Below are 9085 nucleotides of genomic sequence, written 5' to 3' on the forward strand. Positions count from 1 at the left end.
ATTTTGTGCAAAGGAATTTGGTATCATCTGTCCATAGTGATGTCCACCATGAAAGATATAAGAAAGTTCTTGCTTCAATATATAGCTTAATCAAGGAAGTTACTGTACATGAAAACTTAACTGATAATACATTGTGCGCCCACAGCATCTAACATGATGCCCTTGAGATATCAGTGCATTAATTTTTTATTTATTGATTGATTGACTCAAAGGGCTAAGTGAGCAGCGTAGACAGTAAACAATATACAAGTTCAGAAAAGAGAAAAGTGCTTATGGGAAGGTTTCACTGAAGTCATGGAATTTGGGCTGGCCCTGTAGGACAAATCATTTTATTTTTTTCTTTTAATTTTATTTTGTCTTTGATTTGAAAACCTCAGATAAGAGTTAGGAAACACATAACCTTACTTTCCAGAGACAATAATTATTGATATGATATGATTTTTAAAAATATTTTGGGGAGGTAAAGAACAGAATAGGACAGATAGGGAGGAAGTAAGACTTTTCTGAATATACTTTCTTATATAGCTTGACTTTGTAAACATAAATAATACAGCCAAAAATTAAAAAAGCAATTCCAAAATATTGACAACAAATAGAAATGCATGACGCGAACTTTATCACAAGTTGATAGAAACACAGGAAAGAAACGACATTAAAACATAATATTTTGTCTGTACAGTATGTATTGGTTTCTTAGGGTTTCTATAATAAAGTACCACGAACTTGGTGGCTTAAACAACAGAAATTTACTCTCTTACGACTCTGGAGCCTAGAAGTTGGAAATCAAGGTATTGGCAGGATTTGTACCTCCAGAGGCTCTGAAGGAGAATCTGTTCCATGCCTTTCTTTTAGCTTCTGCTATTGCTAGCAATTTTTGGCATTTCTTGGTTTATGGCACCGTAGATCGAATCTCTGCCTCCGTTATCACATATCATTCTCTCTGTGTATCTTCACGTCATCTTTTGTCTGTGCATATCTGTTTCTGTGTGTGTTTTCATCTTCTAAGGACACCAATCATGTTGAATTAAGGGCTCACCCTACTCCAGAATGACCTCATATTAACTAATTGCATCTGCAATGACCCTCTTTCCAAGAAAAGGTCATATTCACAGGGACTGGGGGTTAGGACTTGAACATATGTTTTTGGAGACACAATTCGACCTACAATACAGTCTTACTGAAATATATTTGTGATAGTCAATTTTATGTATCATACTGACTGGGCCATAGTGACCAGATACTTGCTGAAACATTATTCCAGATGTTTCTGTGCAGGTGTTTTTGGGTAAGATTAACACTTAAATGGGAGGACTTTGAGTAAAGCTGATTGCCCTCCATAATGTGGATGGGCCTCATCCAACCAGTTGAAAACCTTTATGGAACAGAGATAGATTTCCCCTGGGCAAGAAGGAATTCTGCCACCATTGTCCAAAGTACAATGCCTTTGGACTTGTACTGCAACATTGGTTCTTCCCTGGGTCTCCCAAGTTAGTGGCATGAAAAGTGTTAATTAAGGAAGGGGGTCTGCTCTAGATTCAAAGAGATACAAGAGCGCCAATGACCACATGCCCTGTGTGGATCTTATCTGGGTGCTGATTTGGGAAAACAACTGAAAAGAGACTTTTTTTCTTTCTTTAAAATTTTTTTCTCAATTTCCGTTGACATACAATGTTATATTAGTTTCAGGTATATAACAGTGATTAGACATTTGTATAACTTACAAAGTGATCACCCCAGTAAGTAGTACCCATCTGACACCATACATGTATTATTACAATATTATTGATATATTTCCTATGCTGGCTTTTTATAACTGGCAATTTGTAAGTCTTAAACCTTTCCCTTTTCACTCTCCCCCACACCCCTCTCTCATCTGCAACCATCAATTTGTTCTCCGGATCTATGAGTTTGTTTTTGTTTTGTTCATTTGTTTTTTTAGATTTCACATGTAAGTGAAATCATATGGAATGTCTTTCTCTGTCTGATTTATTTCACTTAGCATAATACCCTCTAGGTTCATCCATGTTTTTGCAAATGGCAAGATTTCATTGTTTTTCATGGGTGACTGATAGTCCATTGTATATAGATACCACATTTTCTTTGTCCATTTATCTATTGATGGACATTTAGATTGCTTCCATATCTTGGCTATTGTAAATAATGCAATGAACATAAAAGTGCATTATGTCTTTTTGAATTAGTGTTTTGGATTTCTTCCAATAAATACCCAGAATTGGAATTGCTGGGTCATAAAGTAGTGCTATTTTTAATTTTTTGAGGAACCCCCATAATGTTTTCTATAGTGGCTGCACCAGTTTACAATCCCACCAGCAGCGCACAAGGGTTCCTTTTTCTGCACATCCTCGCTAATAGATGTTTGTTGATTTATTGATGATAGTCATTTTGATAGCTGATAATCTCATTGTAGTTTTAATTTGCATTTCCTTGATGATTAGTGATGTTGAGCATATTTTCATATGTCTATTGACCATCTATATGTTCTCTTTGGAGAAATATCTGTTCAGATCCTCTGCCCAATTTTTAAGTGGTTTGTTGTTTGTTTTTTTGGTGTTAAGTTGTATGAGTTCCTCATATATTTTGGATATTAACCCCTTATCAGAGGTATCATTGGTATCATTAGTGAATATCTTCTCTAATTCAGTAGGTTGTCTTTTGGTTTTGTTGATGGTTTTCTTCGCTGTGCAAAAACTCTTTAGTTTGATGTAGTCCCATTTGTTTATTTTTTTCTTTTGTTTCCCTTGCCCAAGGAGACATATCCAAAAAAATATTACTGGGAGCGATGTTACAGAGTTTACTGCTTATGTTTTCTTGTAGGAGTTTTATGGTTTCAGGTCTTACATGTATGTCTTTAACCCATTTTGAGTTTATTCTGTACATGGTGTAAGAAAGTGATCCAGTTTCATTCTTTTGCATGTGTCTATCCATTTATTGAAGAGACTGTCTTATCCCATTGTACATTCTTGCCTCCTTTGTCACAGATGAATTGTATAGGCATGCGTTTATTTTGAAAAGAGACATTTTTAAGATAACTGGGAAATCTGCTTATGGACTAAGTGTTATTCATTTTGCTAGGTGTGATACTGGCGTTAAACTTATGTGAGAAAATGCCCATATTTTTCAGAGATGTACATAGAAGTATGTAGGGGTGAAATGACACGATATCTGGGAATTGCTTTAAAATATGTAAGCAGATATCCTCTTAAAGGAAAAGTGTTAGTTGAAGCAAATATGGCAATAAATTGTTGGCTCTGGGTGATAGACATATGGGTCTTCATTGTACTTGTCTCTACTTTTATATATGCCTGAAATTCTTCATAATAGAAAAATAAACGATGCTACTGAGGACATGTTTGTGAATAAATCGTTGCCTGCTCCATAGATAGTCTCAGAAGAGATTCCCAGAAGGGAATTAGTCAGTCAGTTAGAAACAGTTTTAAGGCTTTTGATACTTCCTGATAAAGTGTTTACCAAGATTTGTTGCACAAATTTACTCTTGGAAAAGTAGGTTTTAGATAAATGGAGGAGAGTAGGAAGGGTATTCCAAAAGTAACATTGGTGTGATCATATGTGAAGGTGAGTACTCTTTTATAAAACACATTTGGGGAATGATGACTATATACGTTGCACTAGAGCAAAGAATAGGCTAAAACCATACATTACAGCGACATCACAGAAAGCCCTAGTGCTTTCAGATGTTTTCCCATAACACTGGAGCCATTTAGGGTCTTTGAGAAGGAAGGTGACTTAGAGCAGTTGTGTTCATATTGAATACAGTGCAATGCTGTGGATTTTCTTTTGGCCAACTTCCTAAACTGAAATGCCAGTAATCCTTTGTGTAAGAAACACTGCGTGGAGGCTTACAGATTGCTGGAAGGGATCTCCAGAAGTTATCTGATTGATGAACTCTTTGGCACAGGCCTAGTAAATTATCTCTGAATCTTTTTCCTCTGTCTCTGTGTTCTGTGGAGGCAGAGAACAAGTTGGTGTAGTACTCATAATACCACTTTATGGTGGTATTTGCAAACAGCATCCTTTAACCTTCATTTTCCTAGTCCTTAAAAACTCATTTTCACCTTATAAAACTACTCCCAAGTTTCAAGCAAGAGATATAATAATATCTATTAATAATATCTATTTTATTCTTTGTTTTGTTTTTCACTGAACCCCATCATTTTTTTAAAGTCTCATTTGTCCCCAATTGCTTTCCTCTATCTCCTCATTTGGCCTTTTTCTCTACCGGCCACTAACTCCTGACAGCCATGATGTCGTACTGTGTGTGCTATGCAGTTTAGATGCGTTTGCTGTTTCCTCTGCCTGGAGGGCTTTCCTTAGGTATCTGTCTGTACAGCTAGCTTCCTCATTTACTTCAGATCCTGACTTAATATCTCCTCAGTGAGGCCTTCCCTGGCCTCCATATTTAAAATTATAGTGTCTCCCTGCCGTCTCCACCAGCCCCCCACCTCAACCCCTCCCACCCTTACCCATAGGATCAGACAAGTGAGGTAGCCACCCCGTGCCCTGTGCTTCAGAAGCTCTTGTACTTTACCCCTCTTTTCTCAGTACCATTAAAATTCAACTTAGATTTTTTTTCCTTTTTGATATCCCAAGCATGCTATGAAAGTGAGGGCAGTGCAGCATTCTTTTAAGTGTAAATACCTTGAATAGGGGGCTCGATTGAATTGCCCTTGGCTTCCATACCCTTTTAGGGATGGCTCTGCTTCTCTACTTTTTGGCTTTGGCTCAGCTTCTCTGCTTCTTCTACTTTTTTCTTATTTATCATGTATATCATCTTTATTGTCTCTCTCCCTTACTAGAATGTAGGTTCCACAGAGCAGGAAATTTTGTTGCTTTTGCTCATAACTATATTCTCAGGGCTTTGAACAGTGCCTGGCAAATGGATTTTCAATAAATAATTGTTGACTGAATAAATGAACATAATTCATTTATTTGAGGGTCAATATCTCTATACTGTAAAATCCTTGAGGAGTTTTTCATAAAGCTACCTAATGATATGTAATATTTGGGGTCACTTACTGTGGGCCAGTGCATAACATAGTACCTTGCATAAAGTTAAATAGCCAATCAGTATTTATTTAGAGCTAAATTAAAAAAGTAAAAATCTAATAACTTTTTAACCATGTACTCAAGCAAGGCAAAGAAATATACGAAGGACAGTTATTGTGTCTCTTTTGTACAGATTTTTGTATAAAAGTATTGCAGTTATGAGTCCTATCTCAATGTCCCTCTGTGCAGGGCATCCTGTGGGGACTTCACCTTCTAGATGAAGTTCCAACTGCTCTTTGTAAACTGGACACTGATAGCATGTTTTCTACAAAGTAGTGCGTGGCAGAGTACATCAAAATTTTAAATAGCACCTATGCCTTTGACACAGTAATTCTATTTCTAAGAGTCTAGTCTAATGAAAAGTTGGATAAGTGAAATTGACAAAGATTTATAGGAATGCTGTTTATAAGATGGAAAACTGGAAACGACCATGCATCCATACGTTAGAAAGTATGATTATATAGTCATCATATATCATACTTTATAGTGGGATATAAACCATATATAAATATAGATGGATACTTCTGGTTACACGTGGGGTAAAGGGATTTTTACTTGATCTTCTTTCTCGAAAGTCATTATTCACACACACACACACACACACACAATTATAAAAGAAAAAAAGAATTTTATATTCAAGGAAATAGTTACAACCTCTAACTGAGAAGCATACATGCTAAGTGCTGTGAAATCAGGATTTGGTGAAGGAGGAAGCTGAGAACTGATTTGCTTTCTCAGAGCTAGAGATTTTCTTAAACATGTCACAGTTATGAAAGGCTTATCCTACGATCTCTTGATTAGATTGAAGTGATCTCCATCTTCAGGTGAGTTCAGGAGAATGGAGAATGTTCTCATAGGGCTCAGGTTAATAACTCAAAATTGCAGAGGAGATGGAGCTGAGGGGGAAACCAGGCAAGATACACCACAGGAGACTGCTGGAGGGAAAGCATGGTGAAGGAAGGTGTCTTAGATAGCTCAGGCTGCCATAACAGAAGACTATAAACTGAGTGGCTTAAACAACAGGTACTTTATTTTCTCACCACTCTGGAGGCTGAAAGCCCAAGATCAGGGCACCAGGTTTTTGGTAGGACCTCTCTTCCTGGCTTGTAGGTGGGCTTGACCACACTCTGTGCTCACATGACCTCTTCTTTGTGCATACGAGGAGGGAGAAAGAGAGAGAGTATGCTCTGGTTTCTCTTCTTAGAAGGACACTAATTCTGTCATGTCAGAATTTAACATAATTCTGTTAAATGCCTTATGACCGCATTTAACCTTAATTACTTCTTTATAGGCCTTATCTCCAAATATAGTCACACTGGGGCTTAGGGCTTCAACATATGACTGGTGGGGACTCAGGTCAGTCCATAGTAGGTGGTGAGAAGGCAGCCAAAGCAGAAAGAGTGAGACTGAAGGGGATTTCTAGGAGCCCCATTACAAAGGATGTAATAAACTTAATCAGAGGGTATTCAAGACAACTGACCTAAATGAAAGATTATCCCATCTTTTCATCCTTCTGCAGTATGTTTCAGGAAATAACAAACCCCATTAAAAAAGAGTCATCTGAAAAGACAGAAGGGGACTGCTTTAGATCAGATTCTCTAGAAACAGAGCCTGACACAGGGATTCTTGTAAGAGTGATTTTTATTGAGGGAGAGCGCTCAGGAAGCAGGATAGGGCAGGGGAGAAGGTGAATCAAAGATCTGGTTTCAGCTGAAGTTTAGTCTCAGCCTGATCCCACAGGGAATTCTGGAGCATGAGTGGCACCAGGCGGTTATATTACCTGACCTTGAGGCAAGGGACATAGCCTCTGTACTCCCCAGATCCATCAATCATTGGCCATGGGCCACCCTCAGGGGAACATAACCTCTCCGACATTTTTGAGTAAGGTAACTCCTGTCATTTAGTGCAATTCTCAGGAGAAGAGGCATCTGTGAGCCATTAGCAGCCAACACAGCAGCTGGCAGATGGATGCATTGACTGGTAAAAGGGATCTGGGAAGAGCACCAATAGCATCCATGTGGCAGGGGTTCTCAGAGTGTGGGCTCTGGAACAGCAGTCTCAGCCTGACTTGAGAGCTTGTGAGAAATGCAAATTCCCTAGCCCAACCTCAGATCCACTGAATCAGAAACTCTGGGAGTGGGATCTAGGAAGCTGTGTTTTAACCAGCCCTCCTGGTGATTTTGATGTATGCCCAAGTTTGAGAACCACTATATAATAGGGAATTATAACTAGAAACTGAAACAAGAGGAGGGGGTAGAAAACATAAAAATACGGCAAATACAGAACATTTGAGAAATTTCACACCACACATCAAGAATTGAGACCCGTAGTAATCTCTCAGAGCTCAAAAGGGAGCTACAAGGAATAAGGAAAAAATATATAAGGCACAGAAGATGAAAAGTGAGCTGGCGGAGCTAGGAAAAGAAGTGGGAGAGAAAAACTATTTCAGAGGTGAAAGTGCACAAGAAGCAAAGGGATGGTGATGGTAATTATAACAGCCAGTGTTCAGTTAGGAAAACTGAAATCAACCTAGATATATAGTCAAAGCAGAGAGGGAAATAATTCATGGAATTGGTTACAAAGCATTGAAAAGGCTGGGAAAACAAACAGAAGAGGGGGATTTACTCCAGAGCTGGAGCCCATGAGCCACACTTGCTGCTGACCGGTGGAGGCACCATTCATCGCTGCCTCTGAACAGAAGCCAGCACATCACCATGGTTGGTGATACCAAAGCTGCTTGTGGGGACAGAGTCCCAGAGAGCAATTTCCAGGCTCTCAGCCTCATGTGGAAAGGTGCTGGCTTGGGTAGTAGATGGCCATCAGCTGTGACTAGTTGGCCATCATATGTTACCGGTTAGCCATTGGCCACTGATATAACTGCCGTGGCTACGCTAGCAGCGGATGGTGGCTTATAAGCGTGTATAGTGGATTGTGGATTGAGGATTGCAGAGAGGCAGTTTGCAGCTAGCAAGTAAGGTTGGTTGGCAGAGAGGCAGACAGCAGGTTGTGGATTGTGAGGCTCCTTCTTCCTGTGTCTCCAACCCAACTGCCAGCGAGAGTATAGTGGTATGACTCCCCTACCTATGGCTCCGTGGGTGTTCCTTTTTGGCCTCACCATGTCCTGCGTTCTTATGTGGGGAGTGGGACGAGAGACCCCTCATGACACCCTGCATGACACTGCTACAGTGCAGAGTCACCTGCAATCACTACAGCCAGAACTGGAAAAAATGGCCTTTCCTCTCCAGCTGCCTTCCGGTCTCCCACCAGTGCTTCCCATTGGCAGACCCTAACTAGAAAGCAGCTGACGAGGGCGTCTGGGATTTCAGGCTTCCAGCTCCCCCAAATCCAGAGGAGAGTATGGAAGAATGGGAATGGGTGAGAACCAAGAAACTATATCTGGCACAATAATAAACCAAATTTAAGGAGAATCGGGATCAGAGGAGAAAGCTTGAGAAAAATCACAAAATGGAATAGGAAAAACAAAGATTCAAAAATAGTCATGGAAGAAAAAGGGATACAACATACCCATAATTATTGTTCCTCAGTACGAGAATAGGACAAAATGCAACAGAAAATATATTCAAGGCAACAGAAGAAAATGTCCCTGAAATTTAAAACTACACGTCTAAATCATATATATACATGTATATAAATAAATCAATCTTAGGATCAAAAGAGGGTATTACTATTAGCTTTAATCCATTGGGCTACCATAACAAAAAACCCACAGATTTGGTGACTTGTAAACAACGGAAATTTATTTCTTACAGTTCTGAAGGTTGGAAGTCCAAGATCAGGGTGTCAATAAGGTCGGGGGGAGGGGCGGCCCTCTTCTGGGTTGTAGGCTTCTAGCTTCACGTGGCAAAAGGGGACATGCTCGCTCTCTGGGGCCTCTTTTATAAGCGCACTGCTTCTGTTCATGAGGACTCTGCCCTCATGACCTAATCACTTCCCAGAGTCCCCACTTCTTAATACTGCCTTACTGTGCTTTAAGATTTAG

This window comes from Rhinolophus hipposideros, assembly GCF_964194185.1.
Source record: "Rhinolophus hipposideros genome assembly, chromosome: 8".
In the NCBI taxonomy this organism is placed as follows: domain Eukaryota; kingdom Metazoa; phylum Chordata; class Mammalia; order Chiroptera; family Rhinolophidae; genus Rhinolophus; species Rhinolophus hipposideros.